Here is a 25,607-nt window from a genome sequence, read left to right as displayed (position 1 = left end):
ATAAAAGTTTTTAATAAAAATGGAGAGAGTCATGTTTGCCAAATCTCAAGAAGAGTTTTTTTAAAGTAAGAGTGTCATTAAGAAGAAACAGAAAGAAGAACAAAGACATATGACACCATCTCTCACTTATGAAGCTTTTAATTAAAAAGTGAATTAGCACAACAGCCGTTAAGTTTAAAAAGAAAAGCACCCCCCTCCCCCATTTTTCTTTCTTTTTTGACATTTTGTAAATAATCTAATGAATAATATTACAAAGAATTTGTTTTGTATGTTTTCTCACATACAAAGTATACAAGGGAAAAGTATTGTAATCTTCAAAAGATTCTAAATCATAATTTTCCGGAAATTCCATTTTGCGCGAATTTGAAAAATAAGGTTTTGAAAGCATGTCCAAACGTCTGTGAACAAAATAACATAAAAACGTGCTTAGATAGAGAGGTGAAATATGGTATGTGGTTCCAAAACCAAAGTGATAAACTTGTATGAAGTATAAAACAAAATATTTTTATCACATTCTAGCCGTCTTAGGCGATCAGCTTGTTTCCCTAGATCATTGAGCAGTGGTAAATGTTAATGTGGATTGCCAATTTTTTTTTTAAATGTCACTTTGTTATTTGATGCAACCAAAAAAACATGAATCTAACTGAATAAGTCAAAACAAATTATAACACGTTCAAATTAAAATGTGTATAAATTATGGAATAAAAGCGTGAAATCTTAATACAGAATTAATGTTTAAAGATAGCATTTTTTTTTAAATTTAAACATTGGTAAAAGCATGCCATTAAATATTTTAATGGACGAGTTTGAGTTTTACAACAGTAAAATTAATTTTTATTAATATTTATTGTGTATTACACTTTTAAAAAAAATATTAAAAATAACTAGGACATCGCTCAGAGATGAAATTGATGTAATTAAAAAAGTAATTTTTGAGTTTTATGAAAGTGCAAAAACCATTTTTCTGAGTTAATAGTTTTAGAGGATGTTGCCATCAATCTCCTCAGATTGAAGTCGGAATATTCTTGACGTTTACAACATACCCAAAAGTCCTTAATTTTTATGTAGTGAGGAGGGAGAATAACCCCTTTATTAAGGATGCGAGAAAGTATCAAGGAGACCATCTTGGCCTGTTCTAAAAATGGGTTACTCCATAAAAAATTATTGTTAAAAATTTTTAACCAATAATTTTATTCAGTTTTTAAAGTATTTATTGTTATATAAACTGTTTCCAAGAATACAGAATGTGAAATATAAGAAAGAGTTGCTAATTTTGGATCAGAAACATGAATAGATCCTTATTGTAACCTCTATTCTATTAAATATCTGAGCAGTAAAACAGGCAATTTTAGCTCCAAAGTAATAAGGAAGATTCTGTGAATTTATTTTTAGAAGAAAGCGCCAAGTAGCTTCAGTCGCAGACCATGTGTTCAGATTTAAATATCATCATATAAATGTTTTATTAAATTGCTAAATGTCCTAAAGCTGTTTTTAAGTAAATTGGATAATAAGTTATAATATCTAGAGGGAGAAAACTTATTTGACTAAAATTTGCTCTCACAATTTTATTAAAATACTTTAAAACTAAATTTAAGCGAATGATTGGTTGTCTAAAATGTATCATAGATAGTTTCCTAAATCTGATTGTAAAGCGATGCGGAAGCAAGAAGTGAAAGATCATACTTGGTTGCATTTTTATTTTCTCGTATAAGTATTATTTTAAAAAAAACTGAAATCGTCAAAAAAAATTTCGAGTTTTTGACAAATTTCCACTTTTTAGACCTCCTGAATGTGAAAAACACATTCATTGAAAAATGTCCGTCTAACTGTCTGTGCTAAATATAACTCAAAAACGATTTGAGTTAGACATCAAATTTTCTAGATGATGTTTAGACCAAAATTAAATTACTATCAAATTTTGAGCTAATTCCATTCAGAGGAATGTCCGGCTGTTCGAATAAAAGTTAGCAGGATAACTACAAAACGAAGAAAGCGATGTGTTTAAAACTCGATACACAAATTTAAGAACTGTAGTTTAGTTACATTAACGTCCCGTTGTAAAGCAACACTAGGGCTATTTAGGGATGGACTTCGTCATTTTGAACTGCGGTCAGACGACGAGGAACACCAGAGGAAGGAAGTTTGGCATGACGGATTTAACGAGCAACAGACCCACCTTACACGACGATTCTTCGGTGGAATCGGGTCTCGAACCTGAAACCCTACTGCTCACAAGCCGATACCTTACCACCAGGCCACCGCGGTCTTTAGGAACTATAGAATAGACAACTGTGAAAGTTCGTGCCAAATCCAACGAGAGGTTGCCCGTCTTTCCGTCTGTTCATTCGGAAACATGTAAATGCGGCAATCAAAAAAGCAATGATTTAAATATATCAAATTTAGTATGAAATTTGGTGACTACAATTCCTCTGCAATAACTCTGTGTGAAATCGGTTGGGTAAAACGTATCTAAAACACAAATTTGATTTTCGTATAACGTTAATCGCATGCCAGGGATTAATCGCCAAAAACACTCGTGAAGGATAACACGATAGATTCACTAAAAACGCCAAATTCACGCCAAATTTTTATATTCCGTAAATGTTGTACGCCAATTCCAAGTAAAACGTTTTCTAAGAAAACATCTTTATTAGAGAATATGCGAGAAAGTTTTGGGTAGACCATTTAAATTGATTTACAGTCTGATTGAATTTGAAAATTTTAAATAAAATGCTTTTGTTTTATTAAATGTTTTTACAAAAGTAGATTGTCTAATTTGAACTTAATTGCCAACACTATAGCACACACAAATAATACAGTGTTACATTACACAAATAACACTATTTTAATAAACAATTTTTTTCAACTATATTTTTTCAAATGTATTTTTTAATACTTCACAAGTTAATAAACTAATTTGAAGAAATAATCATTAACAATTACTACATATTTAATATCTCCTATTTGAAATATAAGACAAGCGAATTGTAAGTGCCGCCAATTTTGGCAACCCCTCTCACCATTTATAATAACCCCGATGGCCTTACTGCGTGATGGAGAAAAGCGAGGGTGAAGGGGAAGATGGCTCTGAAACCGAGGAGAATGATGGTCTGTTAAGAGTTGGTGTTTCTGTTCGTATTTTATGTTTTACTTTTGTGCTGTGTCCCGTATCGATATGTGAATAAAAATTTGGGACTAAATTTTGAAGTGATCACTGTTTTTACCACTCACACTAAAGAAATCCCACGCAAAGAGGAGGGGGGGGGTTACAAAAAATAGAAATAGGTTCTCAAAAAATAGAAATCGAGATTTGACGTTCCAGACCCCCCCTAGTCCCAAAAGCACATTCTTGGAATTGCATCTATCTGTCTCCGACAATGATAATGGCATTTTCAGCTAAATTGATGAAATTTGGTATGTGGCCTTTATACCAAACTTGTATATTTTTATTAAATTTTGAATGAAATCTATCCTGAGAAAAATTTGCATTTCGACATTCTGAAAATATTTTAACGTGCCAACTACAAAATGAACAATGCACGATGAATAAAATTTGGTACACATTATTTACCACCTGAAATTTCGATTCATACCAAATCTGGGACAGGGGTATTGACCGTCTGTTGAGTTGTATTTTCCATGCACGTAAACACAATAATTCAAAACACAGTAATTCAAAAACGAAACAGATAATTGAAATCTAGCACACAGTTTTAGCATTTTACGTGAATTTAATTTTGAATTAAATCCGTCAAAAATTGATAGTCTGTCGGCTTGTATTTTCATTTGCTTATAAACGCAGTAACAGAATCGCAACGATAAAGAAATTTGACATGCAATATTATTACTATATTTGCAATCCTGCTCCAAATTTTGATTTCAGCCTATCCTAAAAACGATGCCCGAAGTTCGCATCCGTTTTCCCGATGTTTCTATTTTAACTGCACCCCAGCGTTTAACCGCCAAAAATAAAAATAAACGATTCCAAAGATCGCATGCTAATACCCTTTTCTATTTTTATTTTTAACTAACGGCGTCTGGTTAATAATATGCAAATTCCAATGCTTATTATTATTATTATACTACGAAGTGCAAACGGGATACTGAAAATAAAAAAATTGAGTTCCGCGGAGATTACCCCCGTTTGTTTATTTAAATTACCTCCTGTCACTAAGTGATATATTCTCAAGATTAGGTATATACCTCACAGAAATGGTATTTATTGCATTTTATTGCAAGACACGATTTCCTGAAAATATCTACGCATTTTCCTCGGTAATTGCCCCAAACCTCTTGTTGTTTAAATGTTTATACGTATTAAACATATAAGCTTAAATATCTTTCCATTTGAAATTTTATTATTTAAATCACTGCTATCATTTATTTTATAAAATAAATGAATTTACCAATTTTAACTTTCATGTATACGTAGTATAGAAAAAGTTTAATAATCACCAAAAAATACGAACTCGAAATTTTTACCCACGTATTAAATCTCAATGAATTCGAAAAACAGATTTTTATTTTTTTTTATTTTGATTAACGCCCGTTTGTTTGTGACGAAGGTAACCCAAAATCGATTTGAGCTACATGGCTGAATTTTGCCTTTAATTACAGATTTCTATCAAATTTTGTGTAAAATCTGTTCAGAAGTTCGTCTGTCTGGCTGTTCGAATACAAAATTAACATGATAACTACAAAACGAAGAGAAGTACAAAAATAAAATTCGACGCACGATCTATAGCATAGACACCTATCAAGTTTTGAGCCAAATCCACCTACGAGTCTTCTGTCTGTCTGTCTGTACTTTCAGGAATAAGTAATTGCGATTATTTAAAAGCGCCTAGACTTAATGTAACAAATGCGTGACTGCAAATGCAGTTTTGTGTCAAATTTTTATTTCTATCGGTTGAGGATTCGATTCTCGGATGTTATTAACCCTCCTGCCGGCGGCTTTCAGATTGCTATCCTTACCGAAAGCGGCACGCCAGAATAACAGGTTCAACCTTAAAAATGTCGCGGTTTGGTCAAAAAGATTGCTTTCCCCTTTTGCGGTCAGTTCAGCTCTGCAGGTGGGAAGTGATTAGCAAATTTCATGCTGTGAGTAGCAGGTGTTTCTTATCGTAGTCTTTCGATTTCTAAGAGCATTTTTCTTTCAGTGCTTAGGAAGAGATTGACAATAACATCGATTGAAAATGCGAAAATGTGATTGGTTTTTTTAGAGGTTTTTCGATTATTTTATAAAACAATATATAAAATTTATGTTAGGAATAAGTTATTATCATGTTTATTTTGATACTTGTCTAGTTTTTATAAATTGAAAGTCCTCGTCTAATATTTTTTTCATTGCAATATGTTTCGCAAATTATTTTATTCCGTGGTACTGTGAAATTATTTCTCGACATTACGTGCAAGTGATTTAATTTTTTAAAAAAACCCTTTCAGCGCATTGCCAATTTATTTTAATATTTTAAAATGCGTGTTTAAAACTTTAATTGCGATAAGTAACACTACGTTATAACTTTGTTTCTTCAGTATTCAAAAAAATAATTGTGTAATTAGGGAATTGTTTCACTTTCATTGCGATGTTTCACTTTCAAATATATCGATTTTCAGTATTTATCTGCATGATTAAAATTTTATAATTAAATATACTTTACAATATTTAATTGGCAAAGCTAATTGGCCAGTTATTCAGTAATGCTGAAATAACTAGTCGATGCGCCTTATGACTGTAACAAATAAAAATAATTGTCAAAATATTTCTTTGCAATATTCATGATACAAATTTGGCCTGGAAAAATGACTCAAATAATACAGATTATTTAGACTCATAATTAACCTTTTGCAACTGGAATTTTTTGAATACCTTCAAATCAAGTTCCTACAGAATATTAAGTACTGTTTTAAAATAAATTACAATTTTTGAAAAATCTCAGTTTTAAGTTTTTCGGGTTAGAATCAAAGCTCTTACTATTTTGCAATCGGATAACGACAAACCGTGGGGTAAACGAATCATTAAAAAGAAAAATCTGAATTTAAAAGCTTTGCAAATACAATTGCATTGATCTTTTTTACTTATTACTTTTACATTATTTATTGCTTTCGGTGATCAGCCAGCACATGTGTTACGTAGAGGTTACTAGCCAATATAAAATTTTTAATTAAATGTTTTCTTCAGCAAAACATCTTGAAATAAGAGATATATGGAAGCTCTAATAGACGCCACGCACAAACATTCGTCTAAGTTAATAATAAAGATGGACGAGTGTGCGTGTCATTATTTGTCTGGTTGTATTGGTACTTTTCAGACCAGAAAATTTGAAATAGAATTACCAAAATCTTCACCTACATACTTTGGACAGTGGAAATCATTTCTTTAAAATTTTAATTTACCCTTTCAAGGGACAAGGGAAGTATGCTCATCACCAAATTCAACAATTTTTGAATAAAGTTATGTGAGTTGGCATAAATTCTTACGAATTTTTCAATAAGGTTTCAATTGTAGGTTAGAGGTTTCAATTGTTTATCTCAAATAAAATGAAGTGTCTTGATTTATTTCTTAGTTATTAATTGGAAAAATTAATTAATAAATCAGATTAAATTGATCTAATTAGTTGAATGAATTACTTTTCCTGGACCAATTTTAATTTTAAAAACATTTTACTCCAACATGACTAGGAAAAAAAAGGCCTTTAAAGGGTTAATAAAAATTATTAAAATTTTAAAGTTAATTCGAAAATATCACAGTAGAAAAATAATTTGTACATTAATTGTGAATTCAAATTTTTTTATCAATGATGCGAAATTTTGTGTCATGTAATTTTCCCACTTTTAATTAAATTAAAAATATTTTAGCATATTTTAAAAATATATTTTATTTTTGAATTGAAACTAAACGTTTTCATTGTTATCCTTATATTTCATTCCGGCTTTTTACCCATTGATGATGATTTAGTTAAAAGGTTAAAAAGATCTAAGCTAAAAGCAAAGGGGTAAAAATTTCTTTACTGAAATACAAATAAACCATGTGGCTGAAGAGAATACTCCATAATTAGCATCTCAATAAATAAGACACTAAGAGTTCAAGATCTTAATTTTACCTCAAAGAATGAATTTTCTTTTTGATACATTCAAATGTATAAATGACACATTGTATAAATTATATTAGAATAATTTCGTATTTAATCGCTGATAAATGGTAAAATTTTAAATAATTTTTAATTAACAGAAGTTTTAATAAAAATTTTGAAAATTTCATCTCGAGGTGAACATTCACAGTTTTCTAATTATTTAATGGCGAAGTGTGTTCGCTCTAAGTCAAACAGTTTGATCTGGAGATCGCCAATACGAACATTGATATTCATTATAATTAGAGATATTCGCTACTTTAATAGAAATATTCGCAAGCGACCTTCATGTCTGACACCCTTGTTCCAACTAGTTCTGTTTTTAAAAAATGAAAATGTGAAGCTAAAGGTTATTAAGAATAAAGAATTTCAAATTAAATGGAAGTGGGAGTTTCCGAATTTTTTTTTACTCTCGTGATCAAAAATAAAATAAAACAAAGATCATATCCCGTCTTGTTTGTTAAAAATCACATCCAGTGAACTCGAACTGACCAAACAGGAGAAGAAAATAGTCTAAATGCCATTTGTACGCATTAAAATTTTTTTAAATGCTAACATATGAGATAAAATTAGATCAAGGAGTTAAAATAATGGCAACAATTTTAAAATTATTAATTCTCACATTTAACTCACACATTCACTCACTTTCAAGTGGATTAAAATTCGTGGATTAAATTACTCAGCATTAAGAGTAAAAATGTCAATATAAATCAGTTTCATATAAACAGAATCGTGCGATGTATATATAAGATTGTACAGTGAAATAAGATTAATATTTCGATACAAAAAATAGAACCTATAAAAACTGCGCTTATATTAACTTTGAAAATATTATTAAAAACCAGAGGAAAAATATAAAAACAATGAAACTTATATCTCTACAATGCTTACATTTTTGCTCGAATTCGTCAAAGAGTGTGAAATTCTATAAGGTTTAAAGAATGAAACAAATATTCAATTTTCATATATAGTTTATTACGTTATAAAAATAAGGATTTAATGTAACGAATACTAATCTTTCCGCAAAATCGCACTTTAATATATTGGTTCTATATATCTCCCCGTTTTGAAATACACTTATTAATGAATACTAAAAAAAATAATTCATTAAAAGTTAAAAAGTTTCGTTCGTTAAGTAAATTCTGTAAATAAGTTTAGTGTCTTATTTTCAAAAATAAGTTGCATAAGCAATGTCAATTCTAAAATCCTTAAATGAAAGCACGCTATAAAAAAAGAAACTTGTCAAATTTTAATTTTATATTTTTTATTTATTTTTTACATTAACTATTTTCTTATGCTAGAAAGCTTTAAAATCTTATGTTTCAAATTATTAATAATAATACGTTTATGTATGTATTCATTCCAGGTATATATTTTCATACGTTCAATTTTATTCTCGTTATTTAAATTTCATTTTGGATACGTAATTATTATCAAAATCTGAAAAGTAACGCCTCAGAACGTAAGCGAGATTTTAACATGCTTAAAAGGGCGCGAGCAGGAAAACATCAATCACATCGTCCACTGATAACGATTCACTTTTCCTTATCTCACATTCCCTTCTCATTATCTCACAGCTTGAGATTGGGGGAAGGGAAAAACTGGAACCCGTAAAAATACGGGCAGTGACAGTTTTAAGGGAGTTTTTGTTTCCGTCTATAGACGGGTCCGCCGTTTTGAAGGGAGAAAATATTCCGTCTTTTTCCGGGTTTGCCGCTTGGAGGGTTAATGCATGCCAGGGATTAATCGCCAACTAACTCGCCAAGTATCACATGATATTCAGTAAAAATACTAAATTTACGCCAAAAGATATATATTTCGTAACTATTGTTCCCCACTGCCATGTAAGGTGTTGTACTGTGGCATGACAAATTTATCAAAGAGTATTCGAGAAAGTTTTGGAGACAACCGCAGATTTATATTTAAAACTAGCTTTTACCCGCGACTTCGTACGCGTGGAAAGAGATTGGAATTTATAGCATCAATGGCTTTATCTTTTGTTACTCCTGCGCATGCGTGAATTTTCAACGCCAATTGGGGCAACAAAAATGTATGAATTTTCTACGCCAGTTGGGGTAACGCAATATAGATTATAAATTTTTAATTTCCTTTATTCTGTTTTATTTTAATTCAAAAGTAATTCAAAATGAATCTAAAAGATCGATTCATTAACAATGTTTAATTTTAAATGTATCGAAAACTAAGAAAATAAACAGAATCGTTTGAAATAATAGTCGAAATCATGTTAAGCCTAATCTCATTGGCGTGGGGGGGGAAACCCTGAAGCTTTACTCATTTGGTGTTTTTTGGCGGGAAAGTTAGTTTTTAATAAATAAACAATTAACCACTCAATTAAACGGACTAAACAGTAGCCTATGTCCTATCCCAGACTATAATCTATCTCTCAGGTAAATTTCATCCAATTCTGTTCAACCGTTCTGGCGTGATTGACTACCAAACATCCATCCATCCATCCAAACTTTCACATTTATAATCTTAATATATATAAATTACGTGTCACGTTGTTTGTCCGCGATGGACTCCTAAACTACTTAACCGATTTTAATCAAATTTGCACACCGTGTGCAGTTTGATCTAACTTAAAAGATAGGATAGCCCTTTTTTTGAATTTTTAATTAGAATTTTAATTATTAATTAAAAACTAACTTTCCCGCCAAAAAAATCTTTTTTATTTTCCCCACCGCCAAATGAGTACGGCTTCATTTTTTTTCCCAACATTCATGAGGCTAGTTTAAGATTTTTCGGCTGATTATTTGAAACGATTCTGTTTATTTTCTTAATGTTTGATGCATTTAAAATTAAACATTGTTAATGAATCGATCTTTCAGATTCATTCTGAAGCACTTCTGAATTAAAATAAAACAGAATAAAGGAAATTAAAAATTTCTAATCTGCATAGCGTTACATCTGGCATAGAAAACTCACGCATTTGCGTTACCGTAACTGGCGTTGAAAATTCACGCATGCGCATTGTGTTCTGATTGTTGACATGACAACCATTATCAGCGGATGATTTAAATTATTTTTAGGTTAGTTGCATGCTTTTGTAATTAAATTGTATTTATGTTCGTTATATATTTTTTGTATACGCTTATAGTTTTAAGTACATCGTTTTTTAAATAGTTTTTTTAAACCTGTTTTAGACCTGTTTTATTTTAAAAGATTCGTTTTATTTTCTTAGTGTTTGATGCATTTAAAATTAAACATTGTTAATGAATCGTTCTGGTCATAATGAATCTGAGAATATTTTGTTTACAAATTCTTGAAATATTTCATAAATTAGGAAAGATATTCTTTAGTGCCCATAAAGTTTAAACGCTCAGTAATTGTTTCCAGTAATCATATTACAAAAAAATACTTCGTTTCAGTAAAAAATATTATTATATTAATTGCAGATTAATCCTTTCCACTTTAATTTATAGTATAAATTCTACGGGAACTAACAGAAAATGAGAGAGATACATATTACGTTATGACTGAAGGCGTTTATAAAATTATGAGAGAATTATATGACTATCAAAATCTGAAGTTTTAAAATATTTTGATGAAGAAGCTATTATAGTAGGAATTGCATAAAATATTTAATTATTAAAATTTTAACGAACATTAAGATTGGCGAACTGGCTGGTCGCCAAAGGCGGCTAGTAGTAGTATAAATTATTATATAAAATTGCTAATATTAGCAAATACATATTATACATCTGACTTTCGGCAAGATATGATGTCTTTCCTCCGACTAATATTCCATTTTTAAAAAAATTGAAAGAAAAATGTTTACAAAATTGATTTGATGTTTACATCGTGGATTTTAATTGTCCAGGATGTATTCGAAGATAAATGATACCGGCAAATTCACTGAATACATTCATTGGGGAATTCCAAGGATGATTTATTTTTGATGATGATTAAGTGAGAGAATTTTCTAATTACTTCAAAATAAATGTCCACAGTTTCCAGAAAGATCTTGTAAATAACCTTCTATTTGAAATTTTATTATTTAAGTATTTAAATTTCTCTTTCGAGACAAGACCTAATATCTGACATCGAAGTACAAAACGGTAATTGAGTAACGTAATCTCATTATTAATATGCGCTTTTTCAAAATTACAGCATCAATAACAAACGCCTTAGAAATCAAGTGTTCGAAGCACACGATTTCGTGAAACCTTTCATTTTAATAAAGGCGTATCATTTATTATGCAAATTCGCAGAAACATTTCATTTTGAGAGTACCGTTGCCAAGCTAGACAATTAATCTTTTGTATTTGAATTTAAAAGGAAAAAAAAATAATAAATGAGTAACACTGTTTTGCCAGTAAATAAGAAAGAAAAAAGAATTAAGAATTAAGAATAATAATAAAAGAACCCTTCCTTATCCCGTATTCTGATCATCTTTTTAATAACTGCCTGTTTGCGATGCAACCGACTTGTTTACGTTTTCGTCGAGCTCTAAAGGAGCGCGTCGCTGATTGGTCGACTCCGGTCAATAAACCGCGAACCAGGTCACAAAGACCAGGTAAACGGTTTGTTTACTTCGAATAAAGAATGATGGCTGAAAAACAAAGCTGCAATTCATTTTGCGCGTTTCAGAAGAAATCTATACAGCTTTTGCCGCCTTTTCTTTCGCCGTTGCCACCAGATGTATTCTGTTACTGGAGGTTTTATTTATTTTTTTTATGATGCTCTCAAAGCCTGTCTGTGTTAAAAAAACAAAACATGAAAAGCAGTTTTGTTTTTTTCCCCTTCGCTATCGTTTTTTTACTGCATATTTATTATTAATTCGCTTTCCGAATGAGTTTATTGTTTGTTTTCGCTTTTTTCAGAAGCTAAGAGCAAGTTGGAAAAAAACAGCCAGAATTAATTCGTGAGCCATAATTTAATTTTGACTTAGGTCTTTTTGTTAGTTTTAATTTTTTTTTCGCAATCTTTTCAAAATATTACTTTTATTTATTAAGCTGATGTCAGAAAAAGGAAATTGGAAATCAAATTAGATGAACATTTTAATTCGATTTAGCACGATTTTAGATCTTTTTTTTTCTTTTATTTTTATTACTCTAAAATTAAATCAATGCATTATTTTTAATTGACTAGCAATCATTCTATGAATGAATTTTTAGTTTCCGGATTGGCATTGAATAAAAATTAGATATGTGTTTTTAATTTCATTGTACGTATCTTTCTTTACACATATATTAATAAAACTACTATTTTTTTTTTAAGTTTCAAAAAAATATAAACTTAGTTAAGCAGCGGAACTGAAAATATACTTAGTAAACGATTGTATAAATCAAGAAACATGAATAAAATGTTAAGTATGTTTTTATTATACAGAAATGCTGTTAAAACTATTTTATCTGCGATATTAATTGTGTACATTTTCATCGACTAACATTTTTTTTTTAAAAAAAAAAGGAAAAAAAGAACATATTCAAAAGATTTCAGAAGGATAGGATAATGGAGACAATATATTTTTCAAGTGATACATGCCGAAAATGTCACTCCGATTCAATTTTGAAATCCATTGCAGGTAAAAAAAAAAAAAAAAGAAGTGGCGACAGTGACAAACAGTTTTAGTTGTTGAATGATAACCGAAATTAAGTTCTGATAAACTATATATAACCACGATGTCAATATTACTAATTCCAAAGAAATATTTTTCTTTAAGAAAATAAGATTTACATGGCTTTTAGCTAGTTCTACGAGACAAACCACTCAACGTAGAGCCACCAAATCTACCACATAGTTAGTCTACACATTATTAATAATATTGTTAAATAGTAAGTGCTTACTAAGAGATGATGTTTTGAAATCCCTATTAGATTTTTAATTCAGCAAAATTTTAATATATTTCCTCAATAACTTCTGAACTTATTATTGCATTTAATTCTACACCACTTTAAAATTGAAAAGATATATTTTGCAGTTACACCAATTTTATTTTTGTATAGTTTTATTTTCTAATTTCAAAATAGTTTTGAAAATATTTTTGATTATATTTTACAGCAATTTATATCCTATACCAATTTTATTTTTGTATAGTTTTATTTTCTAATTTCAAAATAGTTTTGATTATACAGCAATTTTTTTACAGCGATTTATATCCTTTGCAACGCGACGATATTCAATGAAATTTTTTGTTTGGTACAAAATGGGAAGAAAAGTTTTTTGTGTATAAACTTTGTGGCAGTAGTCTAAATTTTGCAATTTGTATGAAATTTTTTATTTATTTATTTATTACTAGTTCATATAATCGACTAGGATAAGAATATATTTTTATATTAATTATAAAAAAAGTTATTATTTTATTAATTACTATTAATTTTCATGGAACTTCACAAAAACATTCTTAATGCTTCAAGATTTGTAAGAAAAAATTTGGATTGTAATGTGAAGTCATATGTCAGAAAATGAAAATGTATTTAAGATTAACATCTGATGAAATGCATCCTAAAAACTAGATCTGAAAAATAAGATTTTACATACAACAAGTTCAATTCAACCGATAGAAATAATTCAAATAATTTTTCCAGTTTAACTCCATTCATATTTTAAATTAAAATGGAAATATTCGTTGCATGAAGTAATTTTTTAAAGTTTTATTTATTATTTAAAAAGAATTACAGACTATACCAAACATCTTTTAAAAACAGGCGAAATCTAGATGTGTTTTTTTTTCTAATAAGGCAGTAATTATTCTGAAAGATTGATATAAAATTTAAATCAATATTGAGAAGAACAATTTTGAAGCAAATGAACGTGATTTAATATATCTATAATACTTTCATTAAAAGAAATAGCAACATTAATGATAAAAATAATCTTTTCTATATTATTAACATATTTTTTTTTTTTATTTTACAAAATTCAGCTAGTCAGTTAGTTCAAACAAAACTTTCACTAGAATCTTTCTTATTGTAATTCGTGAACAAAATTTAAAGAAATCTAATAGAAAATTTCTATTATATATAATCTACAGGGTGGTTATAATTAAACTTCTCATTTAAACAGAATCCTACAACGCAAACGTATTGCAGCGAAATTTGGTATACAGACTATATACGAAATTTCGAAAAAAAAAAAGTTCGAAAATGCCTACCAGAGGGCGCTTTTCCCGGAAAAACATTGAATTTAATACAATAAACTACCAAAACGGAATATAAAAACAATATTAACAATCCAGAACAAGAATTAAGAGTAATTAAAACCAGAAAAAATTGTCAATTCTAGGGGGGGGGGGGAAATGTTGAGATTTGCATGGTTGCGAAGAGGAGGAAGCTTTATGCAAATCAGGTTAGGATAAGAAACTCTTGCAGTCGTTGTCATGTTTTATGTCGATGTTTCCGGCTGTAATGATGACGGTATCTTGTTGCAACGGTGTTGCGGCATTAAATGACTTAAAAAGTTGCATAACGCTTCATGTGAGAAGCATCACAACTAGGGATTGCAATACCGGACCAAAAGTTCAATACCGGTATTCGGTATTTTTAAAATCTTAATACCGGGATACCGGTTTTAATACCGGTATTAGAAATTTTAGAAAAAGAAAGAAAACACAGGTGTTTCTGTGTTTTATTTGCCAGTTTTGTTAGAGAGTGTAAATATCACAAAAAATAATTTGTAACTTATAAATTATAACAGTATATAATCAGAAAAAAGTAAAGAAACATCTTATTTATTTAAATCACAAAAAAAGTGTAAATATCACTATTCAGTTTGTGGTACTATTACAAATTTTTGAAATGTGATCTAAAAAAACATAATGCATCAATTGTACTGTCATTAAGCCTGAAAAGTAATTTTGTGTAAAAATGACCAGCTGTCGAAAACGCTCTATCGGCATCTACGTTAGTTGGTGGTACTGTTAGCAATGCGCAATATATTTTTTCCAACTATTTACCTCTAAATCCCTCATCTTCAAATAAATCGATTTCTCGTCGGATGGTTTTGAATATAGTTGAAATTGTTCGTTGAAATTTTTTTATTTATTGCTCATTCTAATTTTTGTTCAAGAGACAATTCCTTTTCACTCTCAACAGTAGTGACATCATAATCTTCGATTATTGAACCGAATTCTTCTGAATGTGGATAGGGATGTTCAGGATGTTACTCTAAACATAATCAGATTTGAATTTGTTATTTTCTTTTCTTCTCTTTCATTTTCATTTTTAAAATCATTATAATTATGTAAATACCGTAAGACATTTTCTATTTCGGTATGCCTTTCTTCTGTGCGATTTTTCAATGTAATATATAATTCTTCAGATAGTGATGTGTGCTGTTCTTTCAGTGACTGCAACATGAAATTTATTGTTGCATTAGCTGTTAATAAATTAGAATCTCTCCATCACAATGCCTCAATAGTCAATTTTATAGGAAGCAGAGCTGATATAGTTCTGGATATTAAGTCGAATTCACTATCTGAAAAATTAATTTTCCGGTTTAAGTCGATTATTGCTTTTTGAACTGGATTTCTAAATTTCAAACACCGTTCCATCATTAGGAGTAAACTGTTCCAACCTGTCTTAGAATCTATTATTAACATATATTCTGTTTTATTTTCAGTTAGCATATATTTTTGTAATATTGGCATTTTTGTAGGGGAAAGTTTAAATATCTTAACAATTTTTCAAACTTTAAAAATTATAGGAAGCAATTCTTGATGAGTTAATATTTCATCCTCATTAGCAATATCTTCTTCCACAAGTACATTGTCATTATCTTCATTGTCAATATCACTCTCACTCTTACTCTCTTCCATGTCGGAATCCGAAGTTTCTATATCCACAATATTTGGATTCTTCTGTTCTTTATTTTTTTGGTATAATACATCTATTACCCCTAATTGAATTCTATGATCATAGCACAATTGCTTATTTGCACCAATCAGCTTTCTAAATTTTTTCATAACTGTTGCACCATTAGTCGTTATGGATACAATATCTTCGTTCAGGGATAATCCATGTTTCGCTAATTTAGATTTAAGCAATTAATTAAGCCATTCATTAGTTAATTAATTTCGCCAGTTAGGGAGACATAAAAACAAAAACGTATACTATTTTGCTATGTTGGCGATCCCTGAACAATTTAAAAAATTTCTAGTACATACCGAAAAGACGGTATTTAAACTTGTGAATACCGGTATTTGGAAATTGTAAAATGGCTCAAAATACCGGTATTCGGTATCCCGGTATACCGGTATTGCAATCCCTAATCACAACTAATTGGTTACGATTTGCTGTTGAACACACTGTCCATCAACTTGACATTTTGCAGGGTGATCACATGGAGCACCTTTCTCTACATCATCCTGGATATAATTAACAACTTCTCCTCTTGTGCAATTTTGTCCTAATCTGTTTTTGTTTCTGCAAACTGAATTGTTTTTTTTCCCTCATACAGAATAATGGTTTTTTTCCTATACCTTTACTTAATGTGGTTCGATGACAAGGTGATCAGAAACTAGTCAATAAATGTTAATATTGTTTCTGTATTCCGTTTTCGTCGTTTATTGTGTTAAAATTAATGTTTTCCCGGAAAAGACGCCCTCTGGTGAACATTTTGGGACTTTACAGGGGAAGTTTAATTATAACCACCCTGTATTTCTGAGTTTCATTTATATTTTCATAGATTTTTCTCAAAGAAACACGAATGAACAAATAATTTTTAATAAAAAAAATGTGTTCTATTAAAAAATTTTAAATATTTTTTGTTTGTTAGTTTGTTTGAATGAGGGGGATTTAGGGATTTTTAGCTACAAAGATTCATATATAAATATTTTTTTTTTTTATTTTATAAATTTTTGTATATAAACATTGTGTTTTATTCACTTTGTAATTGGTAAATAGCGAGTCAGCTGACTCATGACATTTAAGGTTTGTTTCGCCAGTATTGTTTTAAATATTTAATGAAAATTATTCTTAGGTTGTAATAAGTATTTATATTGCTCTTGAGGTGAAATGGTGACAAAAAAAAGAAAAAGGAAAGGTTTAATTAACACGAAATTGAGAGCAAATTAGTTTAAAACAATATTATTTGTTAATTCCACTTTTGGACACTCCGTTTGTGGCAGCACTAAAGAATAGTTTTCGGGTTTCTTTACCTTTGCCGAATAAAATAAATCTTTCGTCTCTCGCATAGAAATCGATTAAATACCTAAGTAATACACATGTTAACCTTGCATTCTTTTTTTAAAAAATAGTTATGGAGCGAATAGTAATATTAGATAAAGAAAAAAAATTGAAGGGGAAAAAAAACGAACGAGAAGCTATCAATTTGAAAAAGAAACCTGATCGTGAACCTGTTACATCGGCGTCAAAATGTGAAAAACTGTATCAATATTTAGATATCGGAGATAAGAGAAAAGAATGCTGTCATTGTGAAGCTTTGAGTTTTGAATCAGAAGTAGGCCGATCGGAAAATGTATGTTGCCATTAATGACAGATTAACTTTCCAACCTTGAATGAATGATCAGTGGAGTTTAAAAACTTGCTAACTGGAACTCATGAACATTAGAGCAGGAGGCGAAGCCCCTTAAAAATAATAGAAGTATTTAAACAGAAATTCTTTCATGATTTTTTAGAAAATCGTTGCTTAAAAATCTACTATTTTTTAATTCATATAACCTGCCTTCTAAATTAAAGAAATGCAACACAATTTATGTGTAACTAATTTAATTATTAAATTATGCAAAAAAGTCTTATTTTTCGTTCAAATGAAATAATTTGAAATGTAATTAATTAATTACACTTCATTATTTAAATCATTAATTTTTTTTCCTCTAATGTATTCCACAAATGAAAAAATGTGTGATGTATTTAAATAAAAATAAAAGTTCTACAGAACATTTTTAATTTTTATGTTCAGACTGAATAATTTTTTTTTCGTAAATTTAGATTTTCTTTATCATTTTATGTTTTTTTACATCTGGGAATAATTATCTATCTATCGTTTCTGATATGTTCTTATAGTCCAAGAAAATAACCAATGTTTAACATTCATTATTTTCATTACTAATTTTCTTTCTGGGTAAATCGAATACATTATCTCTTACTTCTTTTATGCATCTAAAATTTGATGAAAACTAATAATTATATATTTTCTAATTTTTAATCTTCACATTTTTCAGAAATTCAGTACTTGTATATTTCATATCTAACTTTATTTATGCTTGTTTAAAGCTATAATCATTTCTGAAAGCAAGTGAAATTTTTAAAGCTAAATTTTAGCTCTAATTCTTCTTTTCATTTACTTATTTTTTTTAAAGAAAAATACATATTTTTGAAAGAAATATTTCCAAAACATTTTGACGAATTGCATTTTTTTTTCTTTTTGAAAATCAAAACATTTAGAGAGAAAAAATTACTAAAATTGATTAGAAAGCTTCCTTTTCAAAATATGACTGTATGAAATATTTTCAAGAATGTTTACATCAACAACAATAGCTTTACATCAAAACACAACATTTAAACAGCATATATTTCTTACTTGAATAAATATAATAAATCATGAATAAATATAAATATAAGAATTAGCCATACTTATTCGGGAAATAAATATTTTTATCGTTTGGTGATATTTGTCAGACGATTGGAAAAAAATTGACGAATGGCAATTTCCATTTTTTCATATATTTAATCAAATTCCATCTTTTCTTATTTTAATTTTCCCTAAATAATTTATACTTTCTGAATATATATTTCCTCTTATTCTAAATATATTTAATACACTTAGTTAAAAAATTGATAACCGATCTCGAGAATAAAGTATTAAAAATACAAGCACATACTCTTTTTAAAGTTTGATATTTTTTGTTTAGTTTCCTTGGAGATTTTATTCGATGATATTCTAAAACGAAGTAATTTGCTATTCAAAAATTATCTATATTGTAATGATGATAATTTTTTCATTTATTTAAAATGATTACTTCCTTTGTGATTTAAAATTCTGATAGCGTTCGTATTTATTTAAATATAAGTAATTAGAATTCTTTAATAGATATTCAAAGAAACTGATCTAGAATTATATCTGTAAAAGCTGTTTATAATTTTTATCATATTTATTACTAAACGCAATGAGCTCTTAGCATGTCTGGTTTTTCTGCGCCGGCGCACTCGGTGCATTCCATCAATAATATTTAATTGGACGTCTGGGCCGTCGATGGTATCTACGAAGAGGCGTTGCAGAATGATTGAACGAGCGTCGTAATAGTGCTGTAATGAGATTATTAGTACTCTTTATTTGAGATTCCGAGTTGTAATCGATTATAAATTGGGTGCTTTTTTTCAAAAGCTGTTATTAACCAAGTCATAGATTCTTAAAGAGGGAGTTAATGATCTTTCACTAATAGTTATATTGCTAATCATAGGGGTATTGACTAAAACAATATTTTGTTCAGTAAATAAACAAATAAATAAAAAATAAAATTTGAGTCACAAATGTTATTGCATAGTTATCGTGGTAACAACATTTACTGGCGTTTTCTGTATTAAAAAAAAATTGAAATAATTTTTCTTTGACATTATTCCCTGTTTCCACCATTTCTAAAATACGATTAGAAATAATAAAACCTACCTGATACGCGATTAAATATTCTTATGCAAGCAGATAAATTAGAATACGCTATTAGTAACAGATATAGCAAATTTGACAATGCTATTGGTCTAGTTTAACATGTAAATTTCACTATGCTATTGGTCAAGTTTCAAGATAAATAAATCTGTAAAAAATTTAAATTCTATGAAATAAACAAATGAACTTGGTCAAGTTCTCCTCAGTTTCAGTGCGATCTCTTAATTATTACGAAATTTATAAATACCGGGTTTAGTTTAGTTATATTAACGTCCCATTTTAAAGCAACACTAGGACTAGTTTGGGACAGACGTCGTAATTTTGAACCGCGGTCAGATGACGTGGATGACACCTGAGTTGGTGTCCCCCACTCCAGGCTTCCACACTACACCGGCTGGAGGGCGTTTGGGATCAGTTGGGGCGTTGGATTTAGCGTGCGCCAAACCCGCTGACGCGACGTTTCTTCGGTGGTATCGGGTATCTAGCCTGAGACTCACCAGTTCCGAAGCCGCGACTTTACCACCACTCCACCGCGGCTTCTTCTAAATACTGGGATGTTGCTGAAATACTATTATGCATATACGAACTGTTCATTTTCGGATTCTAAAACCCTCCGTGCTCCACGCGTCAGGATGAGTTTATTTTATCAAAATAGGGGTGAGAGGAAAGATGAAAGAAGGAGATGCTTACATTTAATAATAACGGGAATTCAGATTTTACACTGACTTAGGAGGTGTAAAAACTGCAGGTATCTCGTAGAATAGAATACGTTAGAGCAGTTTTTATTAACTGTGATTTGTCCAAACATTAAATTACAATCGATTAAAAACAATTTCTACTGCAAATTTGGTAATTCACTTAAAATTTAGTAATTCACTTTTTTACGAAATAGTAATAATTTTTTTTTTGTTGGTAAAACACTTTTTAAATTTGTTATCGAATTTTGTGATAACACTCTGAGATTAACGACGGTAGATAATCTGTGTCACATTTATTGATATTATATTAAATATGTTTTGTGCCAACACTGAAAGTATTTTGCCGCTTGATATAACCACATAATCAATCAACACGCAATTTTTGTTTACAATAAAATAGTACTATCAGAAACAACACGACACAAGCATACATGTGGAAAAAACAGAACGAAAAAGTATCTAAAGTGGCTGAAATCAAGGTCAAAGAATCGCCGTAAAGTGATACTCTCTGAAACAAACAATAAATGCCGCATCGCCATGAGTAATATAATAAATTTAAAAAACTGCATTTTTACAAAGTTGCTAAAATTTTAAAAAAGGGAATCTGAATTTTATCATTAACATGATGCTAAATTAAAAATGCATGAAAAGTGAACTAAACTTGAGTATTTTTATAAAAAGCCTTGTACACTGCATATCCATAAGCCAAATGCATAAATTCACCTCTAAATAGTGATGCGGACTTTGTCATTTCATGTAATTCTGTTTGCAGTAGGTAATTAGTGGCCCTAGCCAGTGCACATTCTGAGCCCCCTCCCCCTTCATCCTCTTACTTACAAGGGATGTTTAAATAAAAAGATACGAAACGACATTGTGGGTATAAATGAAGACTTTAATCAAAGTATACCGACCCCATTAATTAATAAGCCGAAGGATTTCTTGTTCCTAGAATTCCTGTGGCCATGACGAGACTCAGTCCTTCGCAGCGTCCTTGAGTTCACCATCCGAGTTGAAGTCCCCTTTCAGATGTTTTTTCAGAACCATTAACTCCGATGTGTACTGTGAGACACTCCAGAGACTACGCAGTCCATCAAGAACAAACGATCGTGGCTACTCACGGAGGGTGCGGTTCTGATCCATGATAACGCGCGTCCACACGTCTCCAGGATCACGCACGTGGAACTGGTCAAGTGGGAGTAGCTCGACCATCTGCCCTACAACCCGGACATGTCGCCCTGAAATTTTCATGTGTTTGGTTCCCTGGAAAAGCATCTGAAAGGGAAGCGCTTCAACTCGGGCAGCGAACTCAAGGACGCTGTGAAGGACTTGGTTTCGTCACAGCCACAGGAATTCTGGGAGCAAGGAATCCTTCGGCTCGTTAATCAATGGGATTGTTGTGCTCAGGCCAATGGTGTATACTTTGAACAAAGTCTTCATTTATACCCACAGTGTCCTTTCGTACCTTTTCATTTGAACACCCCTTGTAACAAACTGATCGATTTTCTTCCAAACTTTAACATTTTTTTAAAGTGTGTACGTAATAGCTAATGATTTAAATAATTTTTTATCATAATAATTTTTTAAATATAAATGATTTTATTCATTTATTAATTTCTCGTATATCAAATATAGAGAAAATATTGTAATACATAAAAAAATTCGAACTCGAGATTTTGAGTATTCTCCGAGTTTCACACTGTCCTGGGTTCGAAAAACACATTTTGGGGATTGTGCCTGTCTGTCTGTCAATACGATTACTCAAACAAACTCTAAACTAGTTAGATAAAAATTTGGTATACAGACGAGACCAATTTTATAGATTTCTATTCAAACTTTAAACGAAATCCATTTAGAGAAATCTATCAATCTTGTTGTTCGAGTACAAGTAACCTCGATGACCATAAAACGTGAAGATTTATATAAATAGAATTTAGCACACAGGTTTAATATCTGAATTGTAAATTCTTAGCACACTCTGAACTAAAAGTTTAACTGTCTGTCTGTACTTTCGCTTGCATATACACGGAATAACTCAATAACGCAGTGATTTAAATCATTGAAATTTGGTACGTGATCTTGTGACTACAACTATAATTTAGTGTGCAATTTTGGTTTCAGTCTGGCTGAAAAAAAGAACTTCTAAAATACATATTATCGTGACAGATACAATAAAAATATTAGATTCACATCAATTTATATTTTGTAACTGTTGTTCGCCAATGCCATTCAAAGCATTCTCGGTTTTACCCAAGAACTGCATTTTTATATGGTGTGAGGGAGTTACCATTATTCGAGAATATGGAAGAAAGTTTTTGGAAGACCAGCTGTTTTTTTAAATTATTGTTTTATCTGTACTCATATCATCGAGAAAAAAAACGGCTAAAATATTAAACACAAATATTAGAAATTAAGCACCAAACGTAAACATATATATATTAAACATATATAGCATATATATTCTTACAAACCTATAATGCTGCTTCCCAGCACGGTTAGTTCTATCACCGGAAAGACAGATTTACAATCATCTGTATTGGACGCTGCTCGGGTGCCGAGCCAGTAATCCCAGTGCTTGGCGACAAACTTAGCGACCATTTGGCGAATTTGGTGACAAAATAGATAATGATGGAAACTTCGAGAATTTTAACGATCCATCCATTAGGAGCTGAGATAAGCCTCATTGGGCCAGAAGGTTCTCGGCCCGCATTCCGGGAACTATAAAAGGCCGGCAGTCTTAAGCTGAAGACAGTGTTTTGAGTTCAACTCTAGTTAATAGTTGAACGACTCTCTCTCTGAGTGCTTCGACTAGCTTATCGTAGTTGTGCTGCTTTGTGCTATTGCGTACTGCTGTCATCTGTATTGGACGCTGCTCGGGTGCCGAGCCAGTAATCCCAGAGCTTGATGACAATCTTAGCTCCCATTTGGCGACAAAATAGATAATGATGGAAACTTCGAGAATTTTAACGATCCATCCATTAGGAATTGAGATACCCCTGATTGGCCCAGAAGGTTCTCTGCCCGCCTCCCGGGAATTATAAAAGGCTGGCAGTCTCAAACTGAAGGCAGTGTTTTGAGTTTAATTAATAGTTGAACGAGCTCTCTCCCTGAGTGCTTCGACCGGCTTATCATCGTTGTGCTATTGCGTACTGCTGTGTGTTGCTTGTGTGCGTCTCCTGCTGTGAATTTGACTGCGTATCAGTGACTTCGTATTAATAAAGTCGCCGTTTGAAACCGAGACCTGTTGACTGTGCATCTCTACACAACCACTACACGAACCGGCTAATATAAATACTAAATATAACATATATAAATACTAAATATAACATATATAAATACTAAATATAACATACATAAATACTGAATAAAAATATTAAAAAAATATTTCTTTAGGTATAAATAAAAGTGTTTAATTATTACAACTGATTTTGGAGATTTCATATTACTTTGTTTGGTTGTTTTTTTGTATGATTTTTCCGTCTAGAACCTAATGCACTCAGAAAAACGTTCAGTTTTAGAATAAACATAAATAGTTTAGTTATTTGGTGAATGAATTCTTATTTATAATCAAAACCTGAATCCCATTACATTAATCATTCATATTATTAGCTAATCGCTGTACTGATCTCCCGCATCTTCAACTAAAAAGGCAAAAATTCCTCATTTCAATTGCTGCATGATTTACATTCATATAATAAATCTTGCAATAGGATCGCCATTCAATAAAATATATCAAACTACAAGAGTCCACTTCTCTGAATTAATAATATTTGAGATGGAATCAATATCTGTAAAATAATATGTATTTTAGTTCGTCGATTATTTTAAAAAATACTATTTCATATATATGATTTTTAAGAATTCTTCACGTCTTGTTTGAATAAATACCTGATTTTACTTGTATTTCCTTCTTTTTCTATGCAAATGTTTTTAAAAACAAATCGTCATATTCGGAAATTAAATCTAAAATTCCTATACAATTTCCATTGTTAAGTGATCCAAAAAATATATATATTGCTTTTTCCTTCGAAATATTAAACCCCAAGTGACAAGAAATTTTATTACATGAACAATACGTTTCAACATATAGTGCGAGTATTTAATTTCTTTTGTATTATATGTTTGTATATAATACAAAATTTATTATATACAAATATGTATTGCGGAATTCATTTTTCCTAAAGAAATTCTTCCCTGTATAAAGGTTTTTACATTATCTCCATAATGTACAAGATAAGCATTATTTGCAACTTTTAGAGTTCAAATACAGTAACGAAATTTTTTTTTCCGATTCCCCTTTTATTTTATTTAGAAAAAAAATATGTTTATTTGCAATTGCAGGGTAATTAGAATAGACATGCATGTAGACTATGAAAAAAGAATCAGTGTTTTATTTCTGGCAAATGCTTTGTTATGTTTTTTATAACATAAAATATATTCTCAGCGTTTCGCTGACTTCAATTAGTTTCATATAAATTCTTCAGTGATTTCATTAGCATTTAATTCACACTCTGTAAGCGTCCTAAAAAGCTTCAAATATCTTGTTATTGTCAGTTTTTTATTATTACTTCATATTCTATTGTGTTTCTTTCCTGTTAGTTCTATTATTTTATTTGTAATTACAGTTGGTATAAAAGTTGACGTTTCCTCCATCTAATATTCCACTGGCAGATGTTCTCTGAAAGCTAAGAAATGGATCAAGACTGTTAATTTTTTTCGTGGTTTCGGAATAGGCGTTTTTATTCCTTTCTTAAACTTTTCGCGCTACTAGCATTGCATAAAATGTTCGATTTTATTTTTTTCTTTAGTATTATTATTCAATAAAACTAACGGTGCTTTATACAGCTCAATAAAAAGAAACTTTAGAGGAACAACAAGCATATTTTGTTCCCGAATTTAATACGTAATACGAAACACTAGTTTTTAAAGGAATCCATGCAAAAAGAGCAATGCGTTCCATTTTGAAATAAATATACTCAAACAAATTTATAATAGTGTGTAACCAGTGGTATATATATCTAGTGTCTATTTTCCACACCTGCCCCTAGATGGCACTTTGAGACAGAGTATTTATATAGTTCCCATGATGCCTTTCGGTTAGTAAGTAAGATATCACTACTCTGTGATAGTTCCCTAGCCAACTTGAAACTATGTGATATTTTATTCTTCCATGCGTTCTTATGTGTGTGTAATT

Source organism: Argiope bruennichi, chromosome 8, assembly GCF_947563725.1.
Source record: "Argiope bruennichi chromosome 8, qqArgBrue1.1, whole genome shotgun sequence".
NCBI classification, from domain to species: domain Eukaryota; kingdom Metazoa; phylum Arthropoda; class Arachnida; order Araneae; family Araneidae; genus Argiope; species Argiope bruennichi.
Note: the sequence above shows the minus strand (reverse complement) of the source record.